Here is a 16,589-nt window from a genome sequence, read left to right on the forward strand (position 1 = left end):
ATGACCACCAGACAAGATTCCCGATGTAATAGGTCAACCAGCAAGTGGAAGGGCAGGGATACCCTCTTTGCGTTGTGGTTTAAACGATGGTGCCAACCCTCAACATCATTGTTGGTTCTAACACGTTTTTTGAATATGCTCCAATTCTCCGGAGACCAAAATGTGTAACTGGTCCAGGTATCATTGTTGTACTCGACCAGGGCTTGGAGGACAGGTGTGGTTGCCAAAGCTTGTAGCAGCTCAAACATCAGGCTAATGTGCTCGTGGGGCAAATATGGCAAGGCCATCAACCGTCTAATGTATTTATCCATTGAGTCATCCTCATTGTACGCTGTGGTCAGGCCCACCCTTGTACCTTCTACCAAATTTCTTGGGTCCAATGGAACACACAGCCTTGAACTGATGCACCTGGAAACACCTTTGCCACTGCCTGCCATAATGCATGCTCAAAGTAAATGACAACGCCTTTCAAGCAGAGACCATCAGAAAGGAGATTCTTGATGGCCTTCAACATGTGCTTGTAGTCTTGCCTTTTTTTGCCAGACATTAAGATAAATACCAGAGGTATCTGTTAATATGAAAAAATAAAATACAGCAATTTAATTTGGATCTAAAAATGAGGACTTAGTTAAATGTATGTATATATATGTATATTTACCTGCTTCATGTCACTGTTTTGTCTTACAAAGGCATGAATTGAGAATAGCTGCTTGAATGGATAGTAAATCATCCTGCAGGAAATCATCTGGTATGTGAAGTTCGTCAACCTCAAACTCCAGATCAGTGGGCTCCTGAGGTCTTATCTTCTGTCTTTTCCGGTTTGCTTGCCTAGCGAGATTACAAACCTTAGGAACAACAGTGCACAGGGCATCTGTTAAATGGGCAACTAGAACTTCATCGGCGATAGCTCCTGCAGATCGAAAGAAGTCTTCCATGGCTTTGGCTTTCACCTCACTGATAATCTATACCAAGCAGAGATGATCAAGAAGACAAATGTTATGACATGTAGATAAGCCGTAACAACTTGTTAGTGGAGTTTGAGAAGCAGGTTTGAGAAGCAGTGTCAAGATGAGATCAGCACAGAGCCTGATATTGCATCCCACATGCTTGTGGTCATGCTTTAAGGAGTGACAACTACACTAGAGTATCCTGTAGCCCATTTTCCTTGTGGAAATTGTATCACTGCAGCTTTTCTTTTCCCACTTCTCTGGGATGCCATAAGGCATTTGGAAACAGTTTGATTCATATGGCAGCCAGCACATGTGATGGAGCTTCTTCAAACAGGAAGTTTTTTAAGATGCATGCACTGAAAAAAGGTATAGCTATCCACAAAACAAAGAACATCTGTAGCCCTGATGAAAGAGATCTATATGTACAACATCTGGTGAAGACAGTGAGGAACAATTGGGGAATAGTGGGTGGAACAAGAAGTCATGAGAGCTATGGGTATGATAATGATTTTAAGGATAAAAAAGGAACTGTATTTAACTAATTTAAAATATTCAAATTTGAAAACTAATCGTAGACATTCATTTAATAAAAATAAGCTCAATTTAAATCTGTTTTTAGAATGATTGATACTGAAAGCACAGTGGTTTAAAGTTCGTACCGAACAACCTTAACTGTGTAAGAATTTTTTTTCTTAATTCAAGAAAATATTTCTTCTATTGGGGTTCCCAGTCCCAGTTGTTAGATATAATTTCTTGTTTTTAGTCTTTTTTTTTTAATTAGAAAAGAAGAAAGTTATCTTTTGGTCAAATTAAGATTATTTTTCTTGATACTAGAGTTATTAAGATCATAAATCTAGTAATCTCATAAAACTAGATTGAAGATCTAGTTAGATACACTTGAGAAAAAAGATCTAGTTATAGAAAAGAAAAAACATCTAGTTATATACACTTGAGCAACAAAATATTGTGGCCTCAAGATAATTCTTCTTAATTTAGCAAAACAATTCTTTTAAAAATTGTTTTTCGATAGCACATGTCATAGATTGCTCCTTGCACTCGTCAGTTCATGTTTCAAAACAATTGACTAGGAGAAAAGTGCTAAATATAATTGGATTTCTACTTAAATATTGTCCAACTGCTTTAAATATAAATAATGTAAAAGAATGCAGAATTATGCTACAAAAGTCAGCAAAACTCTTTATTATCAATTCTGCTGCAGAATGCAACATGCACTCTGAGTTAGCATTTTCATTTAACCATTAACATTTAACAAATTCATAACTCAGTGGGAATCCTTAGATTACACTGGCATTTTTTTTAGTAAACCATTACTGTGAAAATTGTATGGACTTTTGTTGGAAATAGTGTGGATTTTAATTTTCATATTAATTGTATATTTACATAGTATGAAAATAATGAGGATAAGATGGATGAGGATAGGATGGTTTGGAACCGGTGTTTAAGCACTTACGTCCTCTTAGTAATCTAGCATTTGTGTCAAACTCATTGAGCGTGCTGTTTTTAATCATGATCTCATGATCACTTGCGAAGCTCTAGACTTTATCGTCTTTTCCAATTGGCGTACCGTAAATATCACAGCACTGAGACAGCCTTGTTAAAAGTTATCAATGACATATTACTGAATATGAACTCTCAGCACATCACATTGTTAGTTCTACTTGACTTACGTTCAGCATTTGACACAGTTGACCATGCGATCTTGCTCAAGCGTTTGAATCTTGATTTTGGTATTCATGGAACAGTTCTCAACTGGTATAGATCCTACTTATCTGGAAGAAGTCAACACATTTCTTTGAATGATGTGAAATCCGACAGCTTTGGCCTGCAGTGTGGTGTTCCGCAGGGGTCATACATAGGTCGGCTTCTCTTCATACTGTATGCATCAAAGTTGTTTGAGATTGTTCGTACTCACCTTCCGGATGCCCATGGCTTTGCTGATGACACCCAGCTATATTTTTCATTCAAACCTGACAGCTCTATGAATCAAGTTGAAGCTGTGTGTGCTATGGAAAATTGCATTGCTGAAATAAGACAGTGGATGCTGCAAGATAAGCTTAAGACAAATGATGAAAATACTTAAATTTCTAATTATCGGTTCCAGACAGCAACTGGAGGAAATTGATAAATGTTGTATTCGCGTAGGTGATGCTAACATTCAGCCTGTTTCATTTGCATGCAACCTTGCCTCGTGGTTTGACTCTAAATTATCGATGTCAGTTCATGTGACTAAGACTTGTGGAGCAGCATTTTTTTGGCTGCACAACATCAAATGTGTTAGCAGTCTCTTACCGAGAGACAAGTTAGAGATGGTCATTCACGTGTTTGTCACAAATAGGATTGATTACTGCAATAGCCTCTTATACAGTGTACCAGACTGTGAGGTAAAAAAGGTTCAACAAGTGATGAATGCGGCCGCCAGGCTCTTAAAGTGCTACTGCAACAAAATCGACCCCATTTTTATTAGCCTAAACAAATATTCAGTCTTTTAGAAACAATTTGATGTATATATGACTTTTGTGAGTTAAGTAGAAGTTGACTAATTTTGCTCTCAAACCTCGGTATCAAATGCGAACTTTTATAGCCGCCATGTTTGCTGATGTGACATCATAACGAGTACCGATGTTTCGAAGCTTATGGTAATATATATAGCTTGTGTGTTGTCCGGTTCGAATTTTCGAGCTTGACGCGGAGAACCAAATCATTTTATTTTGAAACGGAAGTTAATTCTGTTAGCTAATGTATATTTAAGGAATGCCTGGTAAAGGGTCTAAAAATATACGCCGATTTGTTAGAAAATTCAAATTAGTCTTAGCTCGTCTGACAGGGATACAATGTAGTAATATATGCTAAATATAAGCATGTATATATATGTTGAGCCGCAAAGTCCTTTATGCCACAAAGTCCTACATAAGACGATCTTGAAGAACTTAAAAAAAACTCCTTAGTCTTTCAATAAACAAAGACAATGATATGATGTCCTTGTTACTGATAATATTGGTGTATGCTGTGCGATATATTACAGCAAATCATAAACAGTAATATGATACTGCACTATTGTAAATGCCACATTGCCACTGTTTTGCAATAGCGCGTATCGAAATATATCAAACACACACTAACACAGGTGCGTTTATCTACATAAATACTCAAGAAACACCATCCTTGCTGATTTAAATTGAACTTCAATGTCTTAAGAAACGACACTGACCGTGCACATTAAGACACCAAGGCCAACATCACTATAATTCATCATTAATGCATGTGCGCGCAAAGTATCTTCGCATTGATGATAAAATTAGCCTTTGCCTATATATCTGTTAGCTTTCAACTTGTGCTACGATTCTTCACACATCAAATGTATGCACAGAATCTTCTTTAAATACTCTTTTATTTAAGGGATCTTGCTAAAGAAGAGTCATATACAAATCATTGAAATTGACTTAGCCTCTCAAAGAACCGCGAACCATGAAACAGAAAGTCAGAACAAAATTCAATATTTTCTTCGACTTTGGCAATCCATCTTTTCGTTGGGAACAATTGTATAGATATCTAATAATTTTGATGAATACTGGCTTAGTAGGGACTGTAAGAAACAGCTTCGTCCACGACGAGGCTACTTAACACTAGTATTTTTACGCCATGCTAAGAATCGGTACTCTTTTCTACGTCACAAACCACCATATGGCGGAACAAAAGTTCCCACAGGAAGTGGCAAAAATTGCGACTTTGGAGAGCTATAAAAATCTTTTGAGAAAGCCAATTTTGATTCTGTTTTCAGAAATGAAATCAGGAAAGTGAGCACTTTAAATTGAGCCAATAAAAAAGGGGTTGAAAATGTGGTCCTTAACGCTGTTCAAAATCCTCGCTTCTTTCAGAAAACGCATGTGCGAATCAATGGAGACACTTTTAAGTTTTTTTTACAACAACATTTTGTGAAGTACTATCATCTTTAGCTAGACACACAGATCCGAAACTGCCAGATCCAAGCTTCCTTTGCTTTTGATATACTTGCCCAATGAAACTCAGCAACTCCAAATCCTTTTTTTGCTTTCGTGCAAGTTTGGGGAGCTTAAAGCAACCCTCCATTCCAAAATTCTGAAGAAAATCAGAACTTCATGTAGTGTTATTTAATAGACTACTAAAGCGTGCGTTTGCGATTTTGAATTTTTGCGCGCTGAATTTATTGCGGTGTCTACACTTCGCAAACAATTCCGATCGTTTATTCAACACTCTGTCTTTGCTCAATTCAAGGATATGAAGTTTCTCTTCCAAACACAGATTACATCTTTTTCCACCAGCTCTACACGCCGGGACTTGCTTTAAAAGGGACCACTTGCTAGAGAATTGTCTCTCGCTTTCTTTCAATATCCAAACATACTTCGAAAGTTCCGTTTCTGTTGAGTAGCGCGCGTTGTTGAATGACTTTTTGTGGTTAGAGAAACGGTTCTTGAAGCTTCCTGCTGTCATTCCAACATATTCTTTCGTATCGCCGTCGTCGGTTGGTGTAATTTCAGCTTTGTAAACCACGCTCTCTGACAAGCATTTTCCTGATAATGGACATTCTTCTTTGACGCGACAGTTGCAGTTTCTTTCGCTGGATGGTTCGTTTCGTCTTTGTAACACACGGTGGTTGTGGTTTGAGATTGAGGTTTTTACGTTGTTCATGCAGGAGTAGCTGACCTTTACCGTATTACGATTAAAGATTTTGTGGAGACGCGACGTCTTAGGAAAGTGCTTGTCAATCAATCGCAGAAAATTGTGGGCCACGTTCATCTTCACGTTCTTGCTGAAGGGGGGATTGAACCAGATGATCTTTCTCTTACGGTTATTGGTAGATAAACGGTTGGGTTTGGCGTTATTGATTGTGTAATGTAGTTTGGCTTTATAATTACTGCAGTTGAGAGCATTCTCGTAGAATTGCGCGGCTGAGTTGAAGCTTGACTCATCGGATGATAAACTTGATATTTGTTTGTTTACTGATTTCGGAAGTTGTTTAATGATGGAGGGAGGATGGTTGGAGCGGCTGTCAATGTAAAGAGGGTCGTTGTTTGGCTTTCTGTATGGGTGATAGCTCTCTTCTTGCAAATTGAAGGTGACATTGAGGAAGTTGATGATGTGGTTGTTTACTTCAGCTGTGATTCTTAAATCCAAGTCATTGAAAATGCTGTGTAGCATTTTCCTTGCCAGATCTGCTGATCTTCCTGCGGTGCCTTCTAACAGCAGTAAACCGTCGTCTCGATATAATCCGATGTTATCTTTGCCAAATCTTTTAGAAAGCTTATTCAGCACAAACAGTCTGACAAGTTCACATATTTCTGCGCCATCAAAGCTGCCCATTGTTACATTGAATAGTGAGTTGTTGTTTCGTTTTACCCACGTTTTGTCGTCGTAGAAAAGTAGCGATTTCCTCGAGTGCTTGATAATTGAAATGTGGTCATCAGAGATTTCTGTTAAAGATTTTGCCCATGAAATGACCCTATCGAATAGATCTTCAGTGATTGAGGGATAAAACTCGACAATGTCGAAGGAGAGAAATGTATGATTGGGTTTGTTGTTGATGGAATGGAACCAGTCAATGACGGATTGTGTATTCTTCCATTGGTTGACGTTTAGGATAGATCTTATTTTGTCGTTGATGTTGTCGAGTACTATTTTGCTTACTTTTCCGAGTTCGCTCTTGGAGGGATTAATGAGGCGACACTTAGGATGTGATTCAAAGTTATATATATCTAAAAAGAAGTTATATATTTCTATAATAATAATAATAAGTTATATATTTCTATATATAACTATATATATTTCTATAATAATAATAATAAGTTATATATTTCTATATATATATATATATATATCTATAAATAAGTTATATATTTCTATAATAATAATAATAAGTTATATTTCTATATATCTATATATCTATATATCTATATATCTATATATCTATATATCTATATATCTATATATCTATATATCTATATATCTATATATCTATATATCTATATATCTATATATCTATATATCTATATACTATATATCTATATATCTATATATCTATATATCTATATATCTATATATCTATATATCTATATATCTATATATCTATATATCTATATATATCTATATATATCTATATATATCTATATATATCTATATATATCTATATATATCTATATATATATATATCTATATATATCTATATATATCTATATATATCTATATATATTTTATAATATATATCTATATATATCTATATATATGTATATATATCTATATATATCTATATATATCTATATATATCTATCTCTATATATCTCTATATATCTCTATATATCTCTATATATCTCTATATATCTCTATATATCTCTATATATCTCTATATATCTCTATATATCTCTATATATCTCTATATATCTCTATATATCTCTATATATCTCTATATATCTCTATATATCTCTATATATCTCTATATATCTCTATATATCTCTATATATATCTATATATCTCTATATATCTCTATATATCTCTATATATCTCTATATATCTCTATATATATCTATATATCTATATATCTATATATCTATATATCTATATATCTATATATCTATATATCTATATATCTATATATCTATATATCTATATATCTATATATCTATATATATATATATATATATATATATATATATATATATATTAATATATATATATATTAAAACGGAGAGCATTAGCAGTGATTAGACAGTCGGGAATAAAAGACATTAGAACATGTTTTATTAATGGCCCTTCATTGTCAAAAGTCTTAGCCCCCACGTAGAGACAAATTGCATTGTAAAAAGGATTGCAAAACTTGTAAGATGGCGACCAAACCAGATTGTTGTTCGGCCAAAAGCGTCATATATAAGATCTCTTGTTTATACTGTCACACTGTATACATAGGGGAAACTGGCAGAACCATAAGGACTAAGATTAAGGAACATCTAACCATGAAAAAGTAAACGGTATATGCGCATTTACAAACACATAGTAATGATTCCAGGGAGGGTTCACCCATCACCTGGGGAATACTACATTACAATATCCAATATTATAATGAATGCAAAATTTTAGAAGCTTTTGAAATTAAAAATAGTAAACATAGTTTAATGAATGGTTGTATTGGCAGGTTTATTGATATATAGCATTTGTAATTAGATGGACTGCATTATAAAAGAGAACGGTGTATCGCTTGAACTTTTAATAAACTGATGAAGCTGTGAATAGCGAAACGTTTTTAATTATTTTAATATAAAAAAAATTTTCATGTCCGCAGAAGTTGAAGTCTCTTTTGTAATAGTATTGTCATATAATACCGGACATGTCTACATCATATATTTCATATATCATATATATATATATATATATATATATATATATATATATATATATATATATATATATTATATATTATATATTATATATATATATAGAGTGATTTGTAGCAGATTTAAACGACTAGAGTGCTCAATAGGGCCAGCCTAGAGCGTTAATAGAATAGAATAAAAGTAAACCAAGACAGTAAAAATTTCAAAACATACAGATTACTGTACAGTTTCGTACGTGAAGCTATGCTTAGACGCACTCTTCAGATCTAAAATGTCTGAATACACTAAGAACATATTTATACAACAATTATGCAAATAATTATGCATGAAGGCTTTTGCTTGTCCCCAAGTGATCCTATTGTCTAAAATAATTTTAAATTCTAGTATTAAAAAATCTAGTATTAAAAAATGATTGCGGTCATTACAATGAAAATATCACGTTATAAAGTTTCTAAGTACAAACTTGCTAGAATGACGGCATGCAGTGACAAGTTCGTTTTGCTTATTTAAAGTTGACAGTTCAGGTTTGTAAATTATAAAGAATTTCTCCCATAGGCATAAATTGCATCTATCATTCGCTGGGTTATAAGCTCTTGCTCTCTTCAGGATTCTCCACGTGATCCGATGTTTGATGTTATTTTCTTTTAGTTTCCAACTGTGTTTGCTCAGCTTCGTGTTAGTCTTCTTTTTCTCGTTTTTAAATGATGCCTTGTGATTGGTATATAGAGTCTTGAATGAGTTAGCGGTCAGGCCTACGTAGGTTTGCTCAGGCTCTTTGTTGTCCGTTTTGACTGTGGCTTGATATATTACTGATTGATTTAGACATCGACCATTCACCGGGCAATCATGGGGCTTTCTACAATTGCATTGTTTTTCATTTTTCTTGGCTGTTGTCTGGTGGTTTAGAACAGTCTTGTTCCGTCCATCATTTGCTTGCTTGACATTAGTCATACATCCATAGCTGACCTTGATGGTATTCCTATTGAAAATCTTATTTAGTATGTGGCCTTTTAGGAATTCCTCATCAATCAACCGTAGGAAATCTCGGCCAATATTCGAAGAAGTAGCTTTGTTATATGGTGGGTTGTACCATATTACATTTCTTGCCCAATGTCTTGCATGGCTTTTGTCCTCATTTGCGCTAGGTGGTTTAAACTTGAGGATGTGATGGTATCCACTTTCATTTATACTTTTCTGGTACAATGGCGCAGCTGTATTAAAGGAATCTTCGTCGGATGACATTTCGCGTAGCCGTTTATTGATGGATTCGGGTATATTTTTTAAAATCCCGGGTGGATGGTTGGACTTATTGTGTACATACTGCGGCGTGTTGTTGGGTTTGGAATATGGCATGCATTTCCCAGTGCTTAGATTTAAAGTGACATTGAGGAAGTTTACGGTTTGTTTGTTGGCTTCTATAGTTATTCTTAGTCCGTGGCTGTTGAGGATAGCACAGAGATCCTATATATATATGTATATATGTATATATATATATATATATATATATATATATATATATGTGTATATGTATATATATATATATATATATATATATATATGTATATATATACATACATTCATATATATATATATATATATATATATAATAAAATATATATTATATATAATATATATATATGATTTGTAGTAGGATGACACCGAGTGGCAGCCCGCCATGGCAAGCAGAAAATTCTACTTGACCACGGCAGGATTTGAACCCGCGGCCTTCGGTATACTAGTCCGATGCTCTACCAACTGAGCTACATGGCCAACTGCGGGTTTTTGATATTTCGAAACAATACTAGTTTCTTCGATATCATGAGCTTATCAGCTCAAAGGTGGATTAATTATATATATATATATATATGTATATATATATACATACATTCATATATATATATATATATATATATAGTAGATGAAATTAAGTCTTAAAATTAATTTATTTAGCTATCGCTACTCTGAGTTTCACGATTATCTCGATCTTCAGGCGATTAAATTCAGTTCGTTGGATTGCGTGATTAACGGTCGGCTCACGCGCACTGTTAATGTTTGCGCGTGCGTTTGAAATTTCCAGCATAAAATTTATCGCGATGGCGGCATTTAGCATATAGTTCTGATCTTTTGTTTAAAAGTATATGCTCATCAGCTTTCATAAGGCAAAGTTTTTCTTCAATGCAGAGATTACAACGCTTTCCACCAGGTTTGTGAGGATAAGCATGACACAGAATTGACCACTTCAACTCGAACTCCGTATTGTCTCTTTTCAATCCCCAGATATACTTTGAGAGCTCCGTCTCCTTTTCATACTTCTCGTTGTTAATCGACTTCTTGTGGTTACGGAATCTTTCTTTGAACGAATTTGCAGTCATTCCAATATATTCCTTAATTTGCCCGTCGACTGATGCCACCCTTGCCTTATACACAATGCTTTTAGTTAAGCAGTTCTTATTCAAAGGGCATTCTTTCGGATTTCTACAGTTGCAATTATCTTGAGTTGGAGCGACTATGGGTTTGGATAAAACTTGCTTGTTATGGCGAGATATTACACTTTTAACGTTGGGCATGCAGCTATAGCTAACTTTTACTGTATTTCGGTTGAATAATTTGTGCAAAGGAGTTGTAGAGGGGAAGTGTTTATCGATAAGTTGTAGGAATATCCGAGCGATGTTTGTTTTCACTGATTTGCTAAATGGGGGGTTAAACCAGATGACGTTTCTTTGACGCTTACGTTTCGTGGATGGTGGAGAGGGCGGACAGCTGGACGAATATTGGAGGGGAACGTTGTAATTGCTCAACCCAAGTGCGTTTTCGTAGAAAGGTTTGCATTCATCAAAGGATTGCTTGTCGGAAGAAAGTGCTGAGATACGTTTGTTGATGGATTTGGGAATTTGCTTTATGATTGATGGTGGATGGTTTGATCGGCTGTTGAGATACAATGGTTCGTTGTTTGGTTTCCTGTAGGGTGTGTATTTCCCATTGGTTAAATTCAGTGTAATGTCCAAAAAGTTGACAACTTGATGGTTAACTTCGGGCGTTATTTTAAGACCAAATTGCTGGAACATGTCGTGCAGGATCTTCCTTGCATTGTCTGCACTCCTGCCGTTTACGCCTTTGATTACTGCAAGGCCATCGTCTCGGTAAAGCCCAACATATTCTTTGCCGAATTCATCCGCAAGTCTGTTTAGGACAAATAGACCAATCAACTCACAAATCTCGGCACCATCATAACTGCCCATGGTTACATCAAACAATGAATCGTTGCTTCGTTTTCTCCAAGCGTTACGTTTTCTCCAAGCGTCCAACGGTAACGCTTGGAGAAAACGAAGCAACGATTCATTGTTTGATGTAACCATGGGCAGTTATGATGGTGCCGAGATTTGTGAGTTGATTGGTCTATTTGTCCTAAACAGACTTGCGGATGAATTCGGCAAAGAATATGTTGGGCTTTACCGAGACGATGGCCTTGCAGTAATCAAAGGCGTAAACGGCAGGAGTGCAGACAATGCAAGGAAGATCCTGCACGACATGTTCCAGCAATTTGGTCTTAAAATAACGCCCGAAGTTAACCATCAAGTTGTCAACTTTTTGGACATTACACTGAATTTAACCAATGGGAAATACACACCCTACAGGAAACCAAACAACGAACCATTGTATCTCAACAGCCGATCAAACCATCCACCATCAATCATAAAGCAAATTCCCAAATCCATCAACAAACGTATCTCAGCACTTTCTTCCGACAAGCAATCCTTTGATGAATGCAAACCTTTCTACGAAAACGCACTTGGGTTGAGCAATTACAACGTTCCCCTCCAATATTCGTCCAGCTGTCCGCCCTCTCCACCATCCACGAAACGTAAGCGTCAAAGAAACGTCATCTGGTTTAACCCCCCATTTAGCAAATCAGTGAAAACAAACATCGCTCGGATATTCCTACAACTTATCGATAAACACTTCCCCTCTACAACTCCTTTGCACAAATTATTCAACCGAAATACAGTAAAAGTTAGCTATAGCTGCATGCCCAACGTTAAAAGTGTAATATCTCGCCATAACAAGCAAGTTTTATCCAAACCCATAGTCGCTCCAACTCAAGATAATTGCAACTGTAGAAATCCGAAAGAATGCCCTTTGAATAAGAACTGCTTAACTAAAAGCATTGTGTATAAGGCAAGGGTGGCATCAGTCGACGGGCAAATTAAGGAATATATTGGAATGACTGCAAATTCGTTCAAAGAAAGATTCCGTAACCACAAGAAGTCGATTAACAACGAGAAGTATGAAAAGGAGACGGAGCTCTCAAAGTATATCTGGGGATTGAAAAGAGACAATACGGAGTTCGAGTTGAAGTGGTCAATTCTGCGTCATGCTTATCCTCACAAACCTGGTGGAAAGCGTTGTAATCTCTGCATTGAAGAAAAACTTTGCCTTATGAAAGCTGATGAGCATATACTTTTAAACAAAAGATCAGAACTATATGCTAAATGCCGCCATCGCGATAAATTTTATGCTGGAAATTTCAAACGCACGCGCAAACATTAACAGTGCGCGTGAGCCGACCGTTAATCACGCAATCCAACGAACTGAATTTAATCGCCTGAAGATCGAGATAATCGTGAAACTCAGAGTAGCGATAGCTAAATAAATTCATTTTAAGACTTAATTTCATCTACTTAATTCGCTCTACTATAACATCTTATAGTATTGAGCACTCTTTTGTCTTTTCGAACAACAAGATTATACTTATATATATATATATATATATGTATATATATATATATATATATATATATATATATACATACATACATATATATATATAAATCTATTCCAAATAGACTTTTGTAGAACACAGAGTGCTCAATACATAGAATGCAGAGCGTGTTATAACAATTATAAATACAATTCTTTTAATTAGTTGCTACTTTAAGTTTCATGCACTTAAGCAATCATTTAACCGTGTTTTCATTAGTACGTTGCCTCATGATTGCTTAAGTGCATGAAACTCAAAGTAGCAACTAATTAAAAGAATTGTATTTATAATTGTTATATATATATATATATATATATATATATATATATATATATATATATTATATATATATGTATGTATATATATATACATATATATATATAATATATATATATTAACATATATATATATACATATATATATATACATACATATATATATACATACATATATATATACATACATATATATATACATACATATATATACATATATACATACATACATACATACGTGCATACATACATACATACATACATACGTGCATACATACGTGCATACATACATACATACATACATACATACGTGCATACATACATACATACATACATACATACATACATACATACATACATACATACATACATACATACATACCTACATACATACATACCTACCTACATACGTACATACCTACATACGTACATACGTACATACGTACATACGTACATACGTACATACGTACATACGTACATACGTACATACGTACATACGTACATACATACATACATATATATATATATATATATATATATTGAATTTATCTTAAAATATTGTCGTCGCTACACGGTGTTTCACGCCTGACCTTTTACAGTCAGACGATCTTCAGGCGACAAATACAGGATTGAGTTCAATCATGGTTCAATGTTTGCTTGCGACGCATCTTCAACGGTCTGCTGACGCGCGCTCGCGCGCTTAGATGTTCGCGCCCCATTCTGCGTGCGTTTAAACCGCCCCGCATTGAACTTGTTCCGGTGGCAGCACTTCGAGAACAGTTCGCTTCTTTTGTTCAAGGATTTACTGTGGTCTGCTTGTATTATGCATAGTTTTTCTGAAAGGCATAAGTTGCAGCACTTTTTACCAGCAGTGCGGGGGGTGGCGCGTTTCAAAATTGACCAGTTGATCTTGAATGGTTTCCCACTCGTCTTAAGTTTCCAGACATGTTTCGACAGTTCTGTGTCTGTAGCGTAGCGTTCGTTGTTGATAGATCTCTTGTGATTCCTGTAGCGTTCTTTGAAGGTCGTAGCCGTCATTCCGATGTACTCTTTCGTCTCCTTTTCGTCTTTAGTCAGTATTATTTCGGCTTTATACACGATGTTCTTCGTCAAGCAATTTCCTTGAAGAGGGCAGCTGTCTTTGATTCTGCAATTGCAGTTGTTGTTTTCGGTTCTTCCTGTGTTTCGTGCGTTGTTTAGTAGTCGATGGTTGTGGTTTGAGATAGCGCTTTTTATGTTTCCCATACAGGAGTAGCTCACTTTTATTGAGTTCCTATTGAAGATTTTGTGTAATGGGGATGATTGCGGAAAATGTTTGTCTAACAACTGTAGGAACTTGCGTGCGACGTTCGTACTGACATTTTTGCTGTATGGCGGATTGAACCAAATGATTTTCCTTCGACGCGCTCTTTCTGGTGACGAGGGGTTGATGGTGCGGTCAGTTTGGTAATGCATTTTGAAGTTGTAATTGCTGCGTTTGAGGGCATTCTCATAAAATGATGTTGAGGAGTCGAAGGATGCTTGGTCAGATGACAGGGTGGATATTCGATTGTTAACCGATGTTGGGATTTGTTTGATAATTGATGGAGGGTGATTGGATCTGCTGTCGATGTAGAGGGGATCGTTGTTTGGTTTTCGGTACGGCGAGTATTTCTGGTCTTTCAGGTTTAGGGTGATGTCGAGAAAGTTTACAGTTTGGTTGTTGATTTCGGCGGTTATTTTCAGATCGAGTTGGTGGAAGATTTCGTGTAGATCTTTTCGAGCTTTATCAGCTGATCGACCACTGACACCTTTCAATAATGCTAGACCGTCGTCCCGATACAACCCAACGCCGTTACCGAACTTTCGTTTTAGTTGACTCAAGATGAATAGCCCGACGAGCTCGCAAATCTCGGCTCCATCATAACTTCCCATTGTAACGTTGAATAAGGAATCATTTCCCCGCTTCACCCAGGTTTTCTCGCCGTTAAAGAGTAAAGATTTTCGTGCGTGTTTAATAATGTCTATGTGCTCTTCTGGGATTGTAGTGAGGGACCTTGCCCATGTAATAACTCGGTCGAGGAGGTCTTCTGTGATAGATGGGTAAAACTCGACAATATCAAATGAGAGAAAGGTATGGTTGGGCTTATTCTCGATTGATTGAAACCACTCGATCACGGATTGTGAGTTTTTCCATTGGTTCACGTTAATAATGGGTCGAATTCTGTTGTTGATGCTATCAAGTATAACTTTACTGACCTTCCCGAGGTCGCTCTTTGCAGGGTTAATGAGACGGCATTTTAGGTTCGAGTTGAAGTTTTCTTTGTGATCTTTTAGAGTTATAAACGCGTTCTTTCTTGCCATCGTTTCAACTCGATCTCCGATTGACAGGCGACTAGAGAGATTCTTCAGCTCAGCGTTAATGTCCTCGGTAAAGTTATCAGTTCCAATTTTATATGCTTTTGTGATGTTTTCTGTTAAGAGCTTTTCAGCTTCTGGGGGAGCTTCGTAGATGTTTCTTGTTTTGTCGGCAAAGATCAATACGTTGGGGGACGAGTTAATTTTGTTTAAATCATCTGCAACAGTTTTTAGAAATGGATTGTTAAGGTAACGTAACTTTCTAAAGGTAACGTTCTTTACCATTTTGGCGAGGTCATCTTCAAAGCCTTTCATTTCATTAATCGTAGGAGCGCATTTCTTTGATGGTAGATCAAAAGTATTGTTGTTTTCAACGTTTCTTTCTTGGTTGAGGAAAAAGTGAGCTTTCCATCTCATTCTTTGAACTACGCTTTCTACCTTCTCGATTAGGCGTATCCGATATTGGTTGTGGGTAGGCAAGCCAATGTTTACCTAAACATTACAATGTTTACCTAAAATTTACCTAAACATACATCACCCTAAACCTGAAAGACCAGAAATACTCGCCGTACCGAAAACCAAACAACGATCCCCTCTACATCGACAGCAGATCCAATCACCCTCCATCAATTATCAAACAAATCCCAACATCGGTGAACAATCGAATATCCACCCTGTCATCTGACCAAGCATCCTTCGACTCCTCAACATCATTTTATGAGAATGCCCTCAAACGCAGCAATTACAACTTCAAAATGCATTACCAAACTGACCGCACCATCAACCCCTCGTCACCAGAAAGAGCGCGTCGAAGGAAAATCATTTGGTTCAATCCGCCATACAGCAAAAATGTCAGTACGAACGTCGCACGCAAGTTCCTACAGTTGTT

The 16,589-nt window shown here is 36.0% G+C and overlaps 1 pseudogene; it reads left to right on the forward strand.

The window, feature by feature from the left end:
- The first annotated feature begins 2,595 nt into the window (after window positions 1–2,595).
- Window positions 2,596–4,379, forward strand: LOC114540484 (annotated as a pseudogene).
- The last annotated feature ends 12,210 nt before the right edge of the window (window positions 4,380–16,589 follow it).

The sequence above is a fragment of the Dendronephthya gigantea genome, unplaced genomic scaffold (assembly GCF_004324835.1).
Source record: "Dendronephthya gigantea isolate DGI-Jeju-01 unplaced genomic scaffold, DenGig_1.0 000235F, whole genome shotgun sequence".
In the NCBI taxonomy this organism is placed as follows: domain Eukaryota; kingdom Metazoa; phylum Cnidaria; class Anthozoa; order Malacalcyonacea; family Nephtheidae; genus Dendronephthya; species Dendronephthya gigantea.